The sequence below is a fragment of the Carcharhinus amblyrhynchos genome, chromosome 4, assembly GCF_965287045.1.
Source record: "Carcharhinus amblyrhynchos chromosome 4, sCarAmb.v2.hapA, whole genome shotgun sequence".
NCBI classification, from domain to species: domain Eukaryota; kingdom Metazoa; phylum Chordata; class Chondrichthyes; order Carcharhiniformes; family Carcharhinidae; genus Carcharhinus; species Carcharhinus amblyrhynchos.
Genome location: NC_137327.1, coordinates 75,750,870 through 75,768,524, shown reverse-complemented (window position 1 = coordinate 75,768,524; position 17,655 = coordinate 75,750,870). Strand labels below are relative to the sequence as shown.

General features: G+C 43.0%; 1 protein-coding gene and 1 non-coding gene across 2 annotated transcripts in view; one reads left to right on the top strand and one right to left on the bottom strand.

Annotated features, from left to right (window-relative positions):
• The window catches only part of LOC145342123 (connector enhancer of kinase suppressor of ras 2), a 711,051-nt gene that overhangs the window by 282,002 nt on the left and 411,394 nt on the right, over window positions 1-17,655 (top strand). The window lies entirely within an intron of this gene.
• Window positions 10,955-11,168, bottom strand: LOC145342749 (small nucleolar RNA U3). Its single transcript, XR_013886608.1, has one exon. It is a non-coding gene; the product is annotated as a small nucleolar RNA U3 (small nucleolar RNA).

Sequence of the window (17,655 nt, the reverse complement as noted above, 5' to 3'; positions counted from 1 at the left end):
AAATATTGGGTGGCATGGTGGCACAATGGTTAGCACTGCTGCCTCATAGCGCGAGGCACACAGTTCGATTCCAGTCTTGGGTAACTGTCTGTGTGGAGATTGCGTATTCTCCAGGCATCTGTTTCCTCTGGGTACTCTGGTTTCCTCCCACACTCCAAAGATATATAGGTTAAGTGGATGAGCCATGTTAAATTGCCCCTTAATATCACAAGATGTGTAGGTTAGGGGAGTTATCTGGGTAAGTAGGTGGGGTTGAGGGACTGGGCCTGGACAAGAGAGTCAGAGAGTCGATGCAGACTCAATGGGCAGAATGGCTTCTTTTTGCTCCATAGGGATTCTATATTTAATTTACTCGGTTTTTAATAGATGGAATGCAGAATTGTTTCTTTTGTACTGTTGAAAAGAAGATTTTAGTCCTGTCTCTTCAGTCAGACCTTTCATTTGGTAGAATGAATTTAAAAGGGCATTTATTTGGCCAGCAGATGAAAGCTCTCCTCATTGAGATCCTAGGTGACCCAATGGTGAGGAGCATTAATTGGCCTTAGTATGTGACCAATGGCCGGGTCATTACAGATGGCAGTAAGAATAAAAGAAGAATTTGTTTTTGTGAAGCACTTTATCATATTCTATAGAAATAACTGAGACGAGAGAACATGGAATGAATTATTCTGAAGTGCATTTATGTAAGTAAGTAGGCACCCGTTTAACATGTAACGTGGCCCCACAATCATCGTTCAGATGAATGTTTTTTTTATTTCTTTATTGTTAACTGAGGGTTAAGATACAAGGAGAACACTGGGACCTTCAACTTTCCTCCGGATGACTGCAGAGAAATAAAAAGTGACACAATTTAACAAATTATCTGAAAGGCAGGATGTGGCCCAAATCACCGGGAAGACAGCATTTATTGTCCTCCTGTAGTTGTTCCAAGAATATGATGTGGAGGTGCCAGTGTTGGACTGGGGCACAGTAGGAAGCCTCACAACACCAGGGTAAAGTCCAACAGATTTATTTGGTAGCACAAGCTTTCAGAGCTCTGCTCCTTCATCAGGTGAGTTGTGAGTTGGATTCACAAACAGGGCATATATAGACACAGTCTCAATTCCAAGATAATGGTTGGAATGCAAGTCTTAACAAATAATCAAGCCTTTACAGGTATACACAATGCAAGGGAGAGAGGGTTAAGCACAAATTAAAGAGGTGTGTATTGTCTCAAGCCAGGACAGTTAGTAAAATTTTGCAAACCTAGGCAAGTTGTGGGGGTTACAAATAGTGTACCATGAACACAAGATCCCAGTTGAGGCTGTCCTCATATGTACAGAATTTGGCTATGAGTTTCTACTTGGCGATTCTGCATTGTCGTGTGCCTTGAAGGCTGCCTTGGAGAACGCTTACACGAAGATTGGAGGCAAAATGCTCTTGACTGCTGAAGTGTTCCCGACAGGAAGGGAACACTCCTGCCTCGTGATTGTTGAGCAGTGTCCATTCATCTTTCGTTGTAGCGTCTGCATGGATTTGCTGATGTACCATGCCTTGGGGCATCCTTTCCTGCAGCCTATCAGGTAGGCAATGTTGGCCGAGTGGCATGAATTTGTACAGTGTACCTGGTGGATGGTGTTCTCATGTGAGATGATGGAATCAGTGTTGCTAATTTGGCATGTCTTGCAGAGGTTGTTACGGCAAGGTTGTGTGGTGTCGTGGTCGCTGTTCTCCTGAAAGCTGGATAGTTTGCTGCAAACAGTGGTCTGCTTGAGGTTGCATGGTTGCTTGAAGCAAGTAGTGGGGGTGTGGGGATAGCCTTGGTGAGATGTTCGTCTTCATCATTGACATGTTAAAGGCTCTGAAGAAGATGTCTTGGTTTCTCCACTCTGGGAAAGTACTGGATGACGAAAGGTGCTTTGTTGTCTGTGTCCCGTGTTTGTCTTCTGAGAAGATCGGAGCAGTTTTTCGCTATGGCACGCTCTACACCAGCATCCCCCACAACGACGTTATTGGTGCAACTGCCTCAGTACTCAAAGCCAACAACTGCCAATCTCCAGATGCAGTTCTACAACTCATCCGCTTCATCCTGGACCACAGTGTCTTCACCTTCAACAACCAGTTCTTTAACCAGACACACAGAATAGCTATGGGAACCAAATCCACACCTCATAATGCCAACACCTTCATGCATAGGTTTGAGCAAAAACTCTTCATCACACAGGACCTTCAACCAACGCTATACGCTTGACACATCAATGACATTTTCTTCCTTTGGATTCATGGTGGAAAATCACCAAAACAACTACATGATGATATCAACAAGTTCCATCTCACCATCAAGCTAACCATGACTCGCTCTCCAGAATTGTTTGCATTCTTGGACACACGCATCTTCATCAAGGACAGTTACCTCAGCACTCCACTGTACCACAAGCCCACGGATAATGTCATGATGCTCCACTTCTCCATCTTCCACCTAAACACGTTAAAGAAGCCATCCCCTATGGACAAGCCCTCCGCATACACAGGCTCTGCTTAGATGAGGAGATACCTACAGACGCTGAAAGATGCCCTTGTATGAACTGGATATGGCGCTCGACTCATCGATCGACAGTTCCGACGCACCACAGTGAAAAACTGCACCAACCTCCTCAGAAGACAAACGCTGGACATGGTGGACAGAGTACCCTTTGTCGTCCAGTACTTCCCCAGAGCAGAGAAGCTACGACATCATCTTAGGCACCTTCAACATGTCATCGATGAAGACGAACAACTCGCCAAGGCCATCACCACAGCCCTGTTTTTTGCTTTCAAACAACTGCACAACCTCAAGCAGACCATTGTTCATTGCAAACTACCCAGCTTTCAGGAGAACAGCGACCACGACACCACACAACCCTGCCACAGCAACCTCTACAAGATGTGCCGGATCATCGACACCGATGCCTTCATCTCCTGAGAACACCATCCACCAAGTACATGGTACATATTCATGTGACTTGACCAATGTTGTCTACTTGATACGCTGCAGGAAAGGATGTCCCGAGGTATGGTACATCGGCAAGACCATGCGAAAGCTACGAAAATGGATGAATTGACACCGCTCGACAATCACCAGGCAGGACAGTTCCCTTCCTGTTGGGGAGCACTTTAGCAGTGAAGGGCATTCTGCCTCCAATGTTCAGGTAAGTGTTCTCCAAGGCAGACTTCAAGATACATGACAACGCAGAATTGCCAAACAGAGACTGATAGCCAAGTTCTATACACGTAAGGACCGCCTCATCTGGGATCTTGGATTCATGTCGCACTACATGTAACCACTTGCCTGGGCTTGCAAATTCTTACTAACTGTCCTGGCTTGAGACAGTTCACATCTCTTTAACCTGTGCTTAACCCTCTCTCCACTCACATTGTCTGTACCTGTAAAGACTTGATTATCTGTTAAGACTCACATTCCAACCATTATCTTGTAATTGAGTCTGTGTGCCCTGGTTGTGAACCCAACTTGCCACTCACCTGATGAAGGACCAGCACTCCGAAAGCTTGTGCTACCAAATAAACTTGTCGGATTTTAACCTGGTGTCGTGAGACTTCTTATTGCCAAGAATATGGGCATGGGCCTTCATGAATGGCAATTGTGAAGCTATTTCAGAAGACACCAGGAAAAGAAGAAACTTTTAATAATACAGTGCCTTTCACTTTCTCATATGTACCAAAGTACTTCAGAGATAATTAATTGCTTATGTGGTCACAAACGGTAGCCAAATTATGCACAACAAGGTCCCCAAAACAGCAATAGTAGTAATCAAGTCTTTACAGGTACAGACAATAGAATACAGTGTTCTGTATGGATTATAGTCACCTAATAAAATGCAGTGCTCAAAGTAGAACTTTGGATCTTAGATCACAGAAAGGGGCTAATCCAGTCCATCGTATCTGTGCCGATTCTTTGTGAGAGCTACTCAATTACTCTGTTATCTCTATATAGTCCTGCAAATGCTTGTTTTTAGATTGCTGGTGCCATAAGCTCAGTTCCCTGGATATCCTTTCGGGTTCAACTTGATCAACAGGAAACAGGAAGGTACCATCTTGCACCATGAGAATTCTATTCCCTCAGTGGGCATATAAGCAAGTTATGCAGGTGTGTGCTGTCTATTCAAGCAGCACCTAGGGTGCCTATGCACTTGTTTATGCCAAGGCCACAAATTAAATGATTGGTTCGAGGTGATAAGAGCTGATAATGCTCAGCTGGAACCCTTGAAGTAAGGCAGAGAGAGAGCAACGCATCAGTCTGCTGAAGATGCACTTCCGCTGCCACAATTGCTCGAAGCAGGTGGGAGTGGTGCTCTCCAGTATGATCTAATTAAGGAGTCATCAAGTGGAATTTTGTGACTCTTTTGTGGTAAGGACAGATCAGTAAAATGTGGCGTGTTAATCCAAAGCCTATTAACTTTGGCAGGTCTGGATAATCCCACCATGGAAGGGCTGTAAAATTCCACCTTTTGTGTTCTGTGCATTACATAACATTGCCTTGCAGAGGGATGACAACATCAGCACGGAGGAAGAATACACAACAGCCTCATCTGACAAGGAGGATGGGAAATTAGAGTGACATGGAAGGGGATCCACATCAGTGGCTGCTCCCTATATGTATGCCATGGAGCACCTCATGTGGACCTCACAGAGACCATCTCATATGGACACACGTCCAACCACCTGGTCACCAATAAGTGACATAAAATCAAAATCGTTACCCGTTGTTCATGGATGGTGCACATTGTTGCATCCACAAACTCACAGCACTCTCCCTCAATTATCAAATTCAGGCCTGAATCTTACTCTGCGAGCAAACAGCCTGTGCCCCTTAAACACACAAACTTAAACATCAGACACCTCTCTGGAGGCCCTCATATGAAAAACCAATGCTGAATAAAGCATAAAAACATTTTTACGTGGCTCAAACACTTCTTCCTTTACGTGACATAAACACCGATGCTACTTTATTGTGTGAAAGTGAACTTCTTGAAACACAGTGGAATACTCCAGCAAATTGCGTCCAACATTGGCAGGTGTGTGTGAGCAGACTGCTGTTCTCTCTCTAGCCCCTGGCCTTTATGACCTGGCAGGCATCGTCTAACAGCATTAGTCTAGATATCTAGTTCCTCCATTGCCCACACATGCCTGCTGAAAGCCTTGGGCGGCTCTGCCAGATTCTCCCTTTGCCACTCCAACAGTTTGAGTGTGGCCCTCATCAGAGGCCTTTCACCTGTCAGAGGCACAGCTAGGCCGAGCATTCAACAGTCCCCTGACTGTCGGTGACTTCGCCTGTCATTGCCTTCCTTCATTTGACAACAAGACAGCAGTCTATTCTACCTTGGACTCTCAGCAACTGGCAACAGTGACAAATCCCATTGCACTCTTCACCTGGCCGCCCTTGTCTGTCCAGCATCTTATGAATTCTGCAACTATTTGCCATCTCTTTGAGGCAGCAATGAGTAGCTGATTGGGTAATGCAACAAATGTCACCTGCAGACCCCTGGAAGGAACTAGCCAGGTAGAAGTTTAGAGCAGCAGTAACCTTCAGTGCTAATGTCACATGGTGTTCACTGTATTCCCAGGGAGGTAGGTTGCCCTACATTGGAGTGGATACTTCTGTGACAATCTCCTTGGAGAAACATAGTTTTTTCAGGTGCTGCCTTTCTGACATTTGTAAACTCTCTCAGTTGCGATGTGCTCCTGCCTCTGTCTATGTGTTCTTGTCTGGCCTCCTGTCCTATGCTTTCTCCTCTTGCTATCTGCAGCACAGTGTTCATGTGGATTGCTAGTTTCACTCCAGTGCTTGAGGATGAAGTACAGGGTGAATGGTTTGCATTGTGCTACATCTTCTCACTTTCTTTCAAGGCAGCCTCTGAAGTGCCTTTCCCTCAGGGACTCAGCTATGTAATGCCACTTTAATGAGTGGCCCCTCTGTTGCAAAGCCTCCTTAATTTTCAAACCAACACTTCAGGCTTAGTAACTTCTAACCCTAGACTCCACCCCTCAGTGTGTCAAGTTATCAACTTTGAACACAGAGAAAATATCTTCAGAGACAGCATGTGACTCGCCCTCCTCTCTGCAAATTGATAAAGGTCTAACAGTGAGCGGAATAAGATGCACTTCAGTCACCAACCTTCATGTTATTGGCATTTCGTGACATTACCATCCATGTCTATTAATACCCTGAAGGTCACCACTGACCAGAAACTGAACTGGACTAGCCAAATAAATACTGTGGCTACAAGAACAGGTCAAAAGCTTGGAATGCCCTGATGAGTAATTCACCTCCTGACTCCTCAAAGCCTGCTCACCACCTACAAGACACAAGTCAGAAGTTTGGTGGCATACTGTCCACTTGCCTGGATGAGTGCAGCTCCAACAACATTCAAGAAACTCATCACCATTTAGGATGAAGCAGCCCATGTGATTGCTACCCCTTCCACAAACATTCAATCCCTCCACCACCTTGAAACAGGTGGAAACAGCGTGTACCATCTACAAGATGCACTGCAGGATTTCACCAAGGCTCCTTAGACAACATATTCCAAACCCTCAACTGCTATCATCTACAAGGGCAAGTGTAGTAGATACGTGGGAATACCACCACCTGGAGGTCTCCCACCAAACCACACACCATACTGAATTAGAAGTATATCACTGTTTCTTCACTGTCACTGGGTCAAAATCCTGGAACTCCCTTCTGATCAGCAGAGTAGATGTACTTATACTCCAGGGACCACAATGGTTCAAGAAGTGGAATTGCCAGCATTGGGCAGGGGTAGGCACAGTAAGTAGTCTCACAACACCAGGTTGAAGTCCAGTAGGTTTATTTGGTAGCATGAGCTTTCGGAGTGTTGCCCCTTCAACAGGTGAGTGAAGAGTTCAGTTCACAAGCAGGGCAGATATAGACACAATCTCAATTACATGACATGGTTGGAATGTGAGTCTTAACAGGTAATCAAGTCTTTACAGGTGCAGGCAGTGTGAGTGGAGAGAGGGTTAAGCACAGGTTAAAGAGACGTGAATTGTCTTCAGACAGGATGGTTAATGAGATTTTGCAAACCCAGGCAAGTCTTGGGGTTACAGATAGTGTGATGTGAACCCAAGATCCCGGTTGGGACCCTCCTCATGTGTGCAGAACTTGGCTATCAGTTTCTGCTCAGCAATTCTGTGTTGTCATGTGTTGTTAAGGCCACCTTGATGAAAGCTTACCCGAGGATCAGAAGGCAACTCACCGCTAGCTTCTGAATGGCAATGAGGGATAGGCAATTAATTATTGCTGATCTAACCAGTAAAGCCCACATCCAGTAAATTAATTTAAAAAATAACAGGTTAGTTTACTGCTTGCTTCTGCTCCCCACACTGACATTATCGGAAGCTATTTTCCCAGGTCTCCTGCATGGTTCTCTGAGCTCGTCTGCTGCCTCATCCACTCCGGTGGTCCCCAGAAAATCCAGCCCAGTATTTCAGCTGAGGCCTGACCCATGATTAATACAGGTCCAGCAGAATTTAGTAGTCTCTATGTTCTAGGGAATACAGTTTTCTCAAAATTGCACAATGTATTGAATCAGGCGAGAAAAGCTGAAACTCGCCATCTTCACTGATTCCTTTTCTTGCCTAATTTAGTGGCACTCTGTGCAATTTCAGAATGCAGGCCAGCATCACACAGCCAGCTGGAGGGGCGGAGCCTAAACATGTCAGCAATGCTGGGATTCTGAGATTGGGGCATCCATTTTAAAGGTATCCCCCCGCCCTCAGACATTGGAACAACCTGGTGAATAAGGGCTGCACCCTTCAACCCACAAACAGGAGGTGACTGTACCAAACAGGGGAGGGTAATCCACCCTGGCATTGCCCTCTCTGTGCCCCCTGGCTGTATCCACTGGGTAGATGTTATGGTGTCAAGCCCAGTAATTACAGGTAAATGTACTAAAATACATGTAAATCAGGTGCTGACCAGATTATGTCACCAGTGGGGGGGAGGGTGGATCTCACTGGAGCAAATTCCATTTCTGGCTGCTCGTGGAATTTAGTGGCCATTATAGGATTTGCATTCATTGCTAATAGATTGCGCTCTATGTCTATAGTGATGAACACCTCAACTGATGAAGGTGCGGCACTCCATTAGCTTGTGATTCCAAATAAATCCATTGGACTTTAACCTGGTTTTGTGAGACTTATTACTATATTGATGAAGCCCAAGATCCTGTATTAAAGAGATCCATCAGCTTATTATGCCACCCATAATTATTAATTTATTCAATTCCCAGGTCCCTATTTCAGCATCCCCTCTAAAATTGTATTATTACCTTTCCTCATTTCACCTTCCAAAATGCATCACTACATCAAGCTTAAAATGCATTTGACATAATGCTTCAAAAAGACAGTAGTGCACTAGAGTGCAGCGCTCCAAGTAGAACAGGGAGCTTTAAGTAAAATATAGGACTCAAAATATGCTGAAGTGTTTGAAATAGGGTATCTGAAGCCCACAATTAGAACCTGGAACTCAAAATGAACTATAGTATGAAAACTATATAGTGTATTGTGCTCACACAAAATAGAATAGAATATTGTGCTCAACTTGAAATTGAATATAGTGCTCAAAACGGAATGGATAATAGGATACAATGTAACTTGGTGCCTAAAACGCAGAAACAGGCCATAGTCTCCATTTGCTCTATGCTAGTGTTTCTGCTCCACATGGAACCCCCCCCCTCATCATTTTCAGCTAACCCTATCAGTATATCAGCAGATACATGGATTTGGGCCTGTGTCTGTGGGAGTTTGTGCATTCTCCCTGTGGTTGCGTGGGTTTCCTCCGGGCGCTCCGGTTTCCTCCCACACCCCAAAGATGTGCTCTTAGGCTGATTGGTTTTACCAAATTGACACTATTCTCCCCTGAATCTGGCTAAGTTAGGGGTTCCATTCGTAGACACGCAGGGTAGAATAGGTGTAGGGTGATGCGGCAGTGCGGGCTCATTGGGCCGAAGGGCCTGTTTCCCGTGCTGGGTTGTTCTTTGTTCTTGGTATATCCTTTTAGTCTTTTCTCCCTCATTTGTTTATCTAGCTTCTTTTTAAAATCCATATTTAATGATAATGAATTCTACATACTCATCAGCCTCTGGGTAAAGTTTCATCTGCATTCCCTAGAAGATTGATTAAGTCTTAAATATATGGTCCCTAGTTTTTAAAACACTTACAAATGGAAATATACAGAATCGCAGAATCACAGTATTGTTACAGCGCAAATGGAAGCTATTCGGCCCATCATGTCTGCACTGGTTTGCCAAATGAGCATAATGACTTCGACCCATTTCCCTGCCTCTTCCTTGTACCATGCACATTGTTTCTATTCAAATACTCATCTAATGCCCATTTACATGACTCAGTTGAACCTTATGAATGAAAGCTGACACCAAATGGGTTAACAACAGTCTTTTATTCTAAGAACGTATGAGATTTAATACATTCTAGCATTTAAGCAATAATTTACAGAAATGGAACAAAGTTTTCTCTGTTTGGGACGTGTACTCTGGAGACTTTATTGCTCTGCAGTGATTGCTGCCTCCAATTCAATTTAGAAAATGTCTTGCCTAAAAAGGTTTCTGGGAAGGAGAGCTCATTATGTTTCTGCAGCCAGAGTAAAGTTGTGGAGGGTTAAAAGATCAAGCCATGCACAATACTCAAGTTCTTTAGACTCAGTCCTCACAGCCGTTATTTTCAGGTACAATCCTTCCCCACGTAGGTTTTGCCTTGCATTGTTTCAAGCTTTCTTATTTGGTGTGAACTAAAAGGTTACAGCTCTGCCTATGGTGCTTTGTAAGTTCAGTATTAATGAGATGGCAGCAAGGTTGCACTCTGAAACACCTGAGGGCGGCACAGTGGTTAGCACTGTTGCCTCTCAGTGCCAGGGACCCAGATTTGATTCCCAGCTTGGGTCACTGTGTGGAGTCTGCTCGTTCTTGCGTATCTATGTGGGTTTCCTCTGGGTGCTCCGGTTTCTGCCCACAATCTGAAAGATGTGCTGGTTAGGTACATTGGTCATGCTAAATTCTCTCTCAGTATACCCAAACAGGTGCCGGAGTGTGGCAACTAGGGGATTTTCACAGTAACTTCATTGCAGTGTTAATGTAAGCCTACTTGTGACATTAGTAAATTTTAAACTTCTACGCTCATTGTGCTATAAGTTTCGTTTAAAAAGGAAGAAAACAAGCATAGACAAACAGAACTTAATATAAAACTATAATCTGGCAAAATTTAACACATAATAAAAGGAATTACATTTAAACACCTAGTGAACCCATTCATCATTTGAAAGACTTCTATCAGGTCAACTTGCAACCTCCTCTCCTGAAGAAGAAAAAGCCCCAGCCTCTTCTGTCTTCCTGGACACTACAATCTCATGGTTTTGGTACCATCCTTCTAATGTAAGCAGAACACTGTGGCTGGAAATCTGAAAATGCTGGAGACACTCAGCAGATTGGGCAGCTTCTGTGGTGAAAGAAACTGAGTTAATCTTTGAAGTTGTGACTTTTCATGTGAATTGTTTTTCCACTTCTTTTATCATTATTCTAAAATGATGACTGGAGTCATTCACAGTCCTAGAAGTGTTGTCAAACCAAGGTTTGATACAGGTTAAACATAATAAGGTTTCTACACTTCAATTCTATCTGTCAAGAAATGAACTCCAGTGGTTTGTTTGCTTTTTCTATAGCCTAATAATGTGTATTTGTCATTATTGCCAACAGGCCAGAGAGAGTGAACATTAACATTTCACTGAAGGAATTTAACACTTGAAGCTTCAGATGCCAAATAGCCATTCCTACCCATCTCCATCACATAGTGAGGCAGCAACAAATGCCCCATTTCCCAGTTAGATTCTCTCCTCTCTCTGTCTCCACTAGACTGGGGGGTGAGTCTTGTTGTTACCTGGGCAACCACTCAGACTGTCCTCCATCACTCTACAAGAGAGTGAAGGAACACTCATCAATGACATTAAGCAATTGCTAAAAGCAACACTCAACACCAGCTTCCTGCTCAGAAGAGAACACTATAAATCTTCCTCATGGTTTGGCAGATCAGACACTTTAGACAAACATTTCTCTGGGAAAAAACTATAGAAATGATCCCTGCTGTTAGTGATTTGTCGAACAGTACCCCAGGTTCCTCTTCTCCTCAACTCCGTTTAGGGTCTTATCCAAACAATGCACATCCCCCTTATTCGAACAGAAAAGAACCAGTGGAATTTTACAGCTCCTTCACCAATGATATTTTTTGGTCCTGCTGAAGTTGATGGACTTCCTGATGGTTCGCTGCATTTTTCATCCCTCTCCTTACTGTGACAGGTCATTCATTTTCACCCCTGCACTTACACCCGTCTGTATTGGAATTATTTTGTCCATTACACACCCATTCTGCAAATTTATGAGCAAGAATGATGGCACAATGATAATGTTACTGTACTAGTAGTCCAGAGGTCTTGGTGAATACTCAGGAAACATGAGTTTAAATCCTACCATGACAGCTGGGAAAGTTTAAATTCAATTACTTAATAAATTTGTTATAAAAATGATGCAATGCTCGTCTCAGTAATGATGAAACTACTGGACTATCATCAAAACCTATCTGCTTCACTAATGTTCTTTATAGAAGGAAATCTGCTGTTTGGCCTACATTTGACTTCAGAGCTGGTTGTCTCTTAACTGACTGTGAAATGATTTGGCAAGTCACTCCACAATTGTAGCAAAACACAATAGAAAAGTTGATTAATAGTAAAATTAGACCAATCACCCAGCATCAACCTAGGCTATGGAAATGACAAAGGCTTATCCTGCAAAGTTATCCTCACTAATGTCTGGAGAGCAGTGCCAAACTGGGAGAGCTGACCCATAGATTAGTGAAACAGCTGCCTGATAAGGTTTTAACACTAAATCATACCATACAGCCAATGTTCAAGACTTCTCCATTCTTGTGTTTGTCATGTCCTGTAGATCCACCAGAGATGGTGGTGCTCTGTTATTTAGTCAGGAGGGAGTGACCCTGGGGGTCCCTTAAGATTGACTCCAGCCCTGTGAAATCTAAGAGCACCAGGTCAAATATGGGCATGGAAACACATAATTTTATGTTGTAAATGCTCAGCAGGTCAGGTAGTATCAGCGGTGAGAGAAAGAGTTAATGGTTCAGATTGTGACCTTTGATTGTTACTATCTTCCTTGGGTGGGAACCTAATCAGCTCCCCTTGATATTCAGTGACATTAATGTTGCTGAATTCCTCACTATCAATATCCTGGGGAATGCTAGGAATGCTACCATTAACCAAAACTGAACTGGACCAAGCCTATAAATGCAATGCCACAAATGCAAGTCGGAAGCTGAGAATTCTGTGGTAAGCAGCTCACAATCTGGCTTCCCAAAACCTGTCCAAAGTAAGTGTCAGGAATGTATTGGAGGATTTTTCATTTGCCTGGATGAGTGCAGCACCAATAACACTGAAGAAGCTTGTCACCATCCAGTCAAAGTAACCTACTTAGTTGGCACTCAGTTCACCAACTTAAAAATTCACTCCCTTCATTGGAGGTGCACAGTGGCAGCAGTGTGCACCATGTTCACCAATACCTTTCTACCACCTGGAAGAACAAGAGCAGCAGAAGCAGGAGAACACTACCGAGTTACACACCTTTCCAACTTGGAACAATATCACCATTCCTTCACAGGCAGCAAGGTGGCGCTGTGATTAGACGTACTGTCTCATTGCCAGGAACCCAGGTTTGATTCTATGCTAAATTTTCCCTCTGTGTGTACCCAAACATGTGCCAGAGTGTAGTGACTAGGGGATTTTCACAGCAACTTCATTGTGGTATATTGAAGAAAAATCAGGGGGCAGTGTCTATTCCCGTTGGGAAATTAGCAGGTAAGCATAGCACTGAGTGGACCACTGTGCATGCACCAATCTGTTAGCGCTGAGATCAGTGTATGCACAGTAGACCCGCACTGCCAGCCTCCTGATTGCTAGCCAGCCCTGCAACTCATCATGCATCTTTAGCATGTTCACATTATGCTCGAGTTTGGAAAAGAAGTCAAACACTATGTAAGATAAAACAGACCAAGTTATTACTGGCAAAGACCAATCTCATAACCTTAGTACTTAAAGCTCATCTAACAATGGTTTTCATTTGTGATAGATTTAGGTAAGTTTTGATCATTTTCTCATGATATTTGGGTTTTTTTCTTCATCATGTAATGATCCTTGGTGTTGGTCTCTTGTGGCGAAACTTGATAGCTGACATGTTTTTCAAAATCACATGCAACAAAAATGGCAGATGTTAAAATCGGAAATAAAAACAAAAATTGCTGGACTCAGCAAGTCAGGCAGCATCTCAGATATGAGATAAATTGGGTTAATGGATAAATGTTGACCCCCCCCCCCTTTAAGGTCTGTAATGGAAGTCAGGGAGATCAGAAATACTGGCACTGGAGATTTTCTAGTTGTCCTCTTGTTCATCAATGTGATGGGTGGCAGATCAAAGGACTGAAGGTAGACTCCCGGTATCAGGCCAAAGTGTCAATGCTCCGCACAAACCTAGAGGGCCCTCCCTCCCTGCCTGTGTGAATTAAAACAACGTCCACCCTGTACAGAGGTTTTTCCCCAACTCCACTGCGATGGCCAGATTATTTTTTCTGTTTTTATTTACAGTTTGTAAATTGTGTCCAGGTCAGCAGCGGTTTGTTGAAGCACCCTCCTGAACACTTACTTCTGAGTTTGGAAGGCCACAAATTGACCCTTCTGCTTCAAAAGCCTGCCCACCACCCTTAATTGGACAGGGAGCCTGTCTCTGTACCAACTAAAGGTGAAAAAGGTGAAAATTCCAACTTCAATCTATTTTTACTGGAGGTGGTTTCAGCAATACCTGTTTTCCTCCAATGTTTCATTCAATGGGGAGACGTTTCATTGGAGCCCCTTCTTCTTTGGTAGGTAGTTGCTCATTGTTGATGCTTGATCAATTATTTTGATATGATCTTTGTAGGTTTTATAGATTGCTTTTCTATCCATTGATTACATGTTCTTACCTCATGATTTACCCATCATTCAGAATTGTAAGATTTGAACAGTGCTTATTTATAGGTATACAGACATGATGCTATAAATGTAGTGTGGGCAGAATGCCACAGTAATGTGAAATGATTGTTATGGACAAGAGAGGTGAATTTAAACTACCTTGATTTCCTCATTCTCTACCCACCCACAAACAGAAAGATGTTCTTATCATGATTTCACTTTTATAAATAGTGATGTATTTTCTCCAACCCTTAAATTTGGAATTGTTCCAATCCTCTGTTAATTATTTGTGCAGCAAAATTGAGGTGAGATAAAAATACAAGTTTTACACTCTCATTCTCACACTCACACACGCATATGTGAGAGGTTTCACAACATCCACCTTTTTTGTACACTCACACAATAAATGGGGATAAGGAAGAGGGTCCAGGGCATGACCACAACAAAATACAAGTCAGGTTTTTACATGTTTCCAGAGTCCAGAATCAGAAGTCAACTGAAATGTTCCTTCTGAGGGCAGGTTGACCGATTGTAGAATGTCTTCTCAGAGCGAAACTTCCATGACAAGAGAAGGTGTATAGAATGAGTTATTCTGGAGGCGCAATGTTCGGAGGTGACAGCAGGTTTGATGAGGCTCATTGTTGTCTCTGCTGTTACCAGCTTGTTGGTAGACAGCACAGGCTGTTGCCTGAAGTTCTGTTCATCTTGGAGGTCAAACTTGAATTTAATTCCTCAGGATGATATGATAATACAGCTTGGGAAATGACATGTGCTGTACTTCTTTGATGTTGGACACAGACAATATATTCTCATGGCTGGAATCTTGATGTGTTTAATTGGAGTCAGGATTTCTTTGCTCTTGGAGACACAGGTTTTGAGTCGGTGAACAGTCTCTCTCTTGTTGAGACCATTGTGTCAGAATTGCTAATGCTTTGGTCATTATAGGAGATTACAACCTGCAAAAGTTTTCCTTTGTTCAAAGTTAGCTGGAACAGACTCACTGCCCCCGTGGCCAGTGTTACTTTGAAACTGCTGCAAGGCATCAGGTGACTGGTTGAACCATTTTGTCCACTCAGCCATTGTCCATTTTGAAAAAACACAAAACATGACTTTTGAAATAGTTCAACAAAATAGTCCAACTGATGGATTTTTTTTTATCTCTCTTGTCTTGATTGTGACATAAGGGACAAACGTGTGCTACAAGCAAGGAATTTATATGTTGTAGGTAGGTAGATGCAGAAGTCCCTTCAATCCAGTTGAAAATACAATTGGTTTGCAAAGACTTAACTGAGAAATATACATGTTATAGCTGCTCATGTTGTGAAGCCATTTTATGTTCTCTGAAGTTTCAACTTAATACATAACGTTACAAGGAAAACTGTAATTCCAACTGGTGGTATCATTTGGTATTGTAAAATCAGTCTGTTTTAACCCTTATACGGTGGACAAATAACTACAAGTAGACGTCTTAATAGTACAAACAATATTTATTTAAACCAACACAATCAATAATCACCCACCCGACCAACAATAAGTTATCTTACAGAAAATACTAGAATTCAAGTACAATACAAGACCTTGACTTAACTTTGTGTGATTGACAAGTACCCAAACAGACATTGGCCTTTATCTGTGTGTTGGTCTTGGTAGTTGTCTGTGTAGTTTGGTCCTTTGGTCTGGTCTGGCATTCTGGCTGTAGTCTTTCTTCCTTTCTTTCTTCTTGGGTGTGGTGGCTCTCTGTCGTTGTAGCTCGTTTGTGGGGTCAGAGAGAGAGAGAGATTCCTGGTTGTGCAGCACCCTTTATATCCCATTTGGTTTCACGCCCCTTTTTGGCCATTGCCAATCAATCGATCAGGACTTGATCACCCTGGTCGATAAGAGTCCAATTAGGTGCTACCACACCAATCTCTGGGTGTGCCCCCAGCGGCCATGCCTGTATGTGTTGGAGGCACGTAGATCACATACCATCCTCCTAAATAAGGATTCACGGTGCCTTTACGTCTGGCACACAACCCAGTGTGACCAGAAAGAATTTTTCATCCTGGAGATGGCCCATATCCTGTGTATTCGCTCATCAGGGTTGCAGCCTGTTTGTCTGTCTTTAAACTGCAGCCTGTCGGTTTAGTTTCTTGCCCAATTGTCCCAGAATGCTTTACAAAACGCCATTTTAGCTGGCTCGTTTGGCTACAGTATAATAAAAGCAAAATACTGCAGATACTGGAAACCTGAAACAAAACAGAGAATGCTTGAAAAACTCAGCAAGTCGAACAGTATTTGTGGAGAGAGAAACAGAGTTAACATTGAGTCTGTGTGACTCTTCTTCAGACTTAAAGAGTGAGAGAAATGTGATAGATGATACAGTATTTAAGAAGGGGCGAGGAGCTGGAACAGAGTAGCAGGTCAGTGATTGGTGGGAGCTAGGTCGTTATTTGGTAGTTCTATTTTTGTCTCCTGTGTGACAACTTGACACTAAAGCTGTTAATTTGAATAATAAAAAAACTCTTAAACTGCTTTTCTGAGAAGAAATTAATTTTGTAATTGTAATTCTAGATTTGTGATAATTATTATGAGGTTTCAGTCCTTTGTGCTAAAAGCTTCTGTGTTTTGTTTTAGTTTTCAAGAGGTGATTTATGCTTTTTGAGTTGTGATACCATTCAGCACTGACTTGATTAAGGTTGTTTATGGCAACAAATAAACACGTAATTGTAGCAACATAGTTGCAGCTCAGTAGAAACAAATTTCTTTGCTTTAATTCCTTAAACATTTTGCATGATAGAATTGCTGAGTTTGGAAACAGGACCTAAATAACAAAGACACCTCTGTACCGACTACAGCTCGACCTTCAAAACCATTATTCCTACGAAACTCATCTCCAAACTTCGTGGCCTGGGGCTTGACTCCTCCCTCTGTGACTGGATCTTGAACCCACAGACCACAATCAGTTAGGATAGGCAACAACACCTCCTCCACGATCATCAACGCCCAACAAGGCTGTGTCCTCAGCTCCTTACTATACTCCTTATACACCTATGACTGAGTGGCCAAATTCCCCCTGACTCAATATTCAAGTTTGCTGATTATTTTTAAGAATTAAGAAGCGGGTTGATGGGTTTTTGATAAGAGAAGGGATTAAGGGTTATGGGGAGAGGGCGGGAAAGTGGAACTGAGCCACGACAGATCAGCCATGATCTTATTGAATGGCGGGGCAGGCTCGAAGGGCCAGATGGCCTACTTCTGCTCCTATTTCTTATGTTCTTATGTTCTTATGATTACGCCATCGCAGTGGGTCAGATCTCAAACAATGACGAGACAAAAAATAGGAAAGAGAAAATCTGGTGAACTGCTGCAATGACGATAATCACTCCCTCAACGTCAACAAAACAAAGCAGATAGTCATCGAATTAAGATAGTATAGTGGAGGACATGCCCCTGTCTACATCAATGGGGACGAAGTAGAAATGGTCGAGTTTCAGGTTTTTAGGGACCCAGATCACCAACAACCTGTCCAGATCTCTCCATGCTGACACTATAGTTAAGAAAGCCCACCAATACCTCCTACTTTCTCAGAAGACTAAGGAAAT